We start from the raw sequence: 5,038 nt of genomic DNA, 5'->3' as shown, positions 1-5,038 counted from the left end.
GAAAGAAAAAAACAAAAACAAAAACAAAAACAAAAAACCTATACCTCACATGCAGCTTCATTCAGTGTTTTAACATAATTGCATTACAATTGGGTAGTATTGTGCTGTCCATTTCTGAGTTTTTATATCCAGTCCCGTTGTACAGTCTGTATCCCTTCAGCTCCAATTATCCCTTCTCTTTTTTTTTTTTTTAATTAACGGAAAAAAGAAATTAACCCAACATTTAGAGAGCATACCATTCTACATATGCAATCATTAATTCTTAACATCATCACATAGATGCATGATCATCATTTCTTAGTACATATGCATTGGTTTAGAAGAACTAGCAACATAACCGAAAAAGATATAGAATGTTAATATAGAGAAAAAAATAAAAGTAATAATAGTAAAATCAAAACAAAACAAAACAAAAACCTATAGCTCAGATGCAGCTTCATTCAGTGTTTTAACATGATTACTTTACAATTAGGTATTATTGTGCTGTCCATTTTTGAGTTTTTGTATCTAGTCCTGTTACACCGTCTGTATCCCTTCAACTCCAATTGGCCATTATCTTACCCTGTTTCTACCTCCTGCTGGACTCTGTTATCAAGGACATATTCCAAATTTATTCTCGAATGTCTGTTCACATCAGTGGGACCATACAGTATTTGTCCTTTAGTTTTTGGCTAGACTCACTCAGCATAATGTTCTCTAGGTCCATCCATGTTAATACATGCTTCATAAGTTTATCCTGTCTTAAAGCTGCATAGTATTCCATCGTATGTATATACCACAGTTTGTTTAGCCACTCTTCTGTTGATGGAGATTTCGGCTGTTTCCATCTCTTTGCAATTGTAAATAACACTGCTATAAACATTGGTGTGCAAATGTCCGTTTGTGTCTTTGCCCTTAAGTCCTTTGAGTATATTCCCAGCAATGGTATTGCTGGGTCGTATGGCAATTCTATATTCAGCTTTTTGAGGAACCGCCAAACTGCCTTCCACAGTGGTTGCACCATTTGACATTCCCACCAACAGTGGATAAGTGTGCCTCTTTCTCCGCATCCTCTCCAGCACTTGTCATTTTCTGTTTTGTTGATAATGGCCATTCTGGTGGGTGTGAGATGATATCTCATTGTGGTTTTGATTTGCATTTCTCTAATGGCCAGGGACATTGAGCATCTCTTCATGTGCCTTTTGGCCATTTGTATTTCCTCTTCTGATAGGTGTCTGTTCAAGTCTTTTTCCCATTTTGTAATTGGGTTGGCTGTCTTTTTGTTGTTGAGATGAACAATCTCTTTATAAATTCTGGATACTAGACCTTTATCTGATATATCATTTCCAAATATTGTCTCCCATTGTGAAGGCTGTCTTTCTACTTTCTTGATGAAGTTCTTTGATGCACAAAAGTGTTTAATTTTGAGGAGTTCCCATTTATTTATTTCCTTCTTGAGTGCTCTTGCTTTAGGTTTAAGGTCCATAAAACCGCCTCCAGTTGTAAGATCCATAAGATATCTCCCAACATTTTCCTCTAACTGTTTTATGGTCTTAGACCTAATGTTTAGATCTTTGATCCATTTTGAGTTAACTTTTGTATAGGGTGTGAGAGATGGGTCTTCTTTCATTCTTTTGCATATGGATATCCAGTTCTCTAGGCACCATTTATTGAAGAGACTGCTCTGTCCCAGGTGAGTTGGCTTGACTGCCTTATCAAAGATCAAATGTCCATAGATGAGAGGGTCTATATCTGAGTACTCTATTCGATTCCATTGGTTGATATATCTATCTTTATGCCAATACCATGCTGTTTTGACCACTGTGGCTTCATAATATGCCTTAAAGTCAGGCAGCGCGAGACCTCCAGCTTCGTTTTTTTTCCTCAAGATGCTTTTAGCAATTTGGGGCAACCTGCCCTTCCAGATAAATTTGCTTATTGGTTTTTCTATTTCTGAAAAATAAGTTGTTGGGATTTTGATTGGTATTGCATTGAATCTGTAAATCAATTTAGGTAGGATTGACATCTTAACTATATTTAGTCTTCCAATCCATGAACACGGTATGCCCTTCCATCTATTTAGGTCTTCTGTGATTTCTTTTAGCAGTTTTTTGTAGTTTTCTTTATATAGGTTTTTTGTCTCTTTAGTTAAATTTATTCCTAGGTATTTTATTCTTTTAGTTGCAATTGTAAATGGGATTCGTTTCTTGATTTCCCCCTCAGCTTGTTCATTACTAGTGTATAGAAATGCTACAGATTTTTGAATGTTGATCTTGTAACCTGCTACTTTGCTGTACTCATTTATTAGCTCTAGTAGTTTTGTTGTGGATTTTTTCGGGTTTTCGACGTATAGTATCATATCATCTGCAAACAGTGATAGTTTTACTTCTTCCTTTCCAATTTTGATGCCTTGTATTTCTTTTTCTTGTCTAATTGCTCTGGCTAGAACCTCCAACACGATGTTGAATAATAGTGGTGATAGTGGACATCCTTGTCTTGTTCCTGATCTTAGGGGGAAAGTTTTCAATTTTTCCCCATTGAGGATGATATTAGCTGTGGGTTTTTCATATATTCCCTCTATCATTTTAAGGAAGTTCCCTTGTATTCCTATCTTTTGAAGTGTTTTCAACAGGAAAGGATGTTGAATCTTGTCGAATGCCTTCTCTGCATCAATTGAGATGATCATGTGATTTTTCTGCTTTGATTTGTTGATATGGTGTATTACATTAATTGATTTTCTTATGTTGAACCATCCTTGCATACCTGGGATGAATCCTACTTGGTCATGATGTATAATTCTTTTAATGTGTTGTTGGATACGATTTGCTAGAATTTTATTGAGGATTTTTGCATCTGTATTCATTAGAGAGATTGGTCTGTAGTTTTCTTTTTTTGTAATATCTTTGCCTGGTTTTGGTATGAGGGTGATGTTGGCTTCATAGAATGAATTAGGCAGTTTTCCCTCCACTTCGATTTTTTTGAAGAGTTTGAGGAGAATTGGTACTAATTCTTTCTGGAACGTTTGGTAGAATTCACATGTGAAGCCATCTGGTCCTGGACTTTTCTTTTTAGGAAGCTTTTGAATGACTAATTCAATTTCTTTACTTGTGATTGGTTTGTTGAGGTCATCTATGTCTTCTTGAGTCAAAGTTGGTTGTTCATGTCTTTCCAGGAACCCGTCCATTTCATCTAAATTGTTGTATTTATTAGCGTAAAGTTGTTCATAGTATCCTGTTATTACCTCCTTTATTTCTGTGAGGTCAGTAGTTATGTCTCCTCTTCCATTTCTGATCTTATTTATTTGCATCCTCTCTCTTCTTCTTTTTGTCAATCTTGATAGGAGCCCATCAATCTTATTGATTTTCTCATAGAACCAACTTCTGGTCTTATTGATTTTCTCTACTGTTTTCATATTTTCAATTTCATTTATTTCTGCTCTGATCTTTGTTATTTCTTTCCTTTTGCTTGCTTTGGGATTAGTTTGCTGTTCTTTCTCCAGTTCTTCCAATTGAACAGTTAATTCCTGCATTTTTGCCTTTTCTTCTTTTCTGATATAGGCATTTAGGGCAATAAATTTCCCTCTTAGCACTGCCTTTGCTGCATCCCATAAGTTTTGATATGTTGTGTTTTCATTTTCATTTGCCTCGAGGTATTTACTAATTTCTCTTGCAATTTCTTCTTTGACCCACTCGTTGTTTAAGAGTGTGTTGTTGAGCCTCCAGGTATTTGTGAATTTTCTGGCATTCCGCCTATTATTGATTTCCAACTTCATGTTAATATTTTTGTTGTTATTTTTTTAATTAATAAAAAAAAGCATTAAAAAAACCACAACAATTAGACCATAAGGATGCTTTCTGCGGGTCTTATTTGCACTGGGGGCCAGCTCACCCCTATGTGCTGAATGGGCTGCCATGAAGCTGTGCTGGCCCCAAAGGGGACTTAGGAACAGAGGTCTGACTGAGGGTCCCCTACTTCCGCTCATCCCCGAGGCCAGGGACGGGTCTGCCTGAGCTCCCAGGGTCTGAGGCAAGGAAGTGGGTCCCCGTGAAGTCCTTCCATGAAACACTAGCCCTTTCCTCAGGGGCCTGGGAATAGAGATGCTGGCCCAGGGTGGGTTAGAGCTGGGGCTCAGCATTGCCTGTGGACTTGGCAGAGAGCACTTACCCCCCTTCCTGTATAGCCAGGGGCAGGCTGGGTCTGGTAGGTCACCCTCTTGGGTCAACCGGTTCACCATGCCTCCCCGCAACTCCTCACCCCCACACTACCCCTCTAGCCCTATACCCAGCCCTAGAAGCTCTGAGAGGGAGGACACTAACAAAGGGATCTAACAAAGGGGATGTATCTTTTCCAAAACTGTCCTCTGAGGCAGGTAGATGCTGACCTCCTCCCCAGGATCGGCCCCTGGGAGAACTCTTTAAGCAGAGACCTGAGGTTCACGTATGTATTTTGGTTGCAAATTCTCCCATACCCACTCCATCCTGGGCAAAGGCAAACCAGTCCCCCTGGAGGTGGTACCTGAAAAGTAAGGCTGAAGTGGGCTCAAGGGGGCCCCAGACCTCTCCAGAGACCGCCCTCCAGGGCCATTGGTAAATATGACACCAGGGTATCATGTCCCAATGGAACCCAGAGCCCCACAATATGATCAAACTGAGAGCATGTCTTATAACTGGGGATGGTGACGGGTGGGGGGTGGGTGCCCTGCTTGGGCAGGGCAGTGACCTTCTCTCCATGAGCAGAAGCAGAAGGGGGCAGGGGGCAGGGCCCAAGAAGGTATACGCTCTCCCTTCCTTACGTAGGGAACCTCTTCCTGCAGCCATAGAAGTTCTCCTGGGAAGACAGCCTGCCCACCTGCTCCTCCATTCTCCCAGGCTGGTCAGGAAATTCTCCCAGGTGCCTCACTCTCCGGATATGGAAAATTTACAGCCCTGGGAGGGGGTGGGGATGGGGGGGAGGGGCCAGCTCAGGCCCAGGTGTTTATAATCAGTGTGCCCTGGCCTTTTTGCCCAGGGAGGGGAGATACGCAAATGAAAGCTCGGTAGCTAAGACAACAAGGCACCTG

The sequence above is a fragment of the Tamandua tetradactyla genome, chromosome 6 (genome assembly GCF_023851605.1).
Source record: "Tamandua tetradactyla isolate mTamTet1 chromosome 6, mTamTet1.pri, whole genome shotgun sequence".
In the NCBI taxonomy this organism is placed as follows: domain Eukaryota; kingdom Metazoa; phylum Chordata; class Mammalia; order Pilosa; family Myrmecophagidae; genus Tamandua; species Tamandua tetradactyla.
This window is presented reverse-complemented; position numbering follows the sequence as displayed.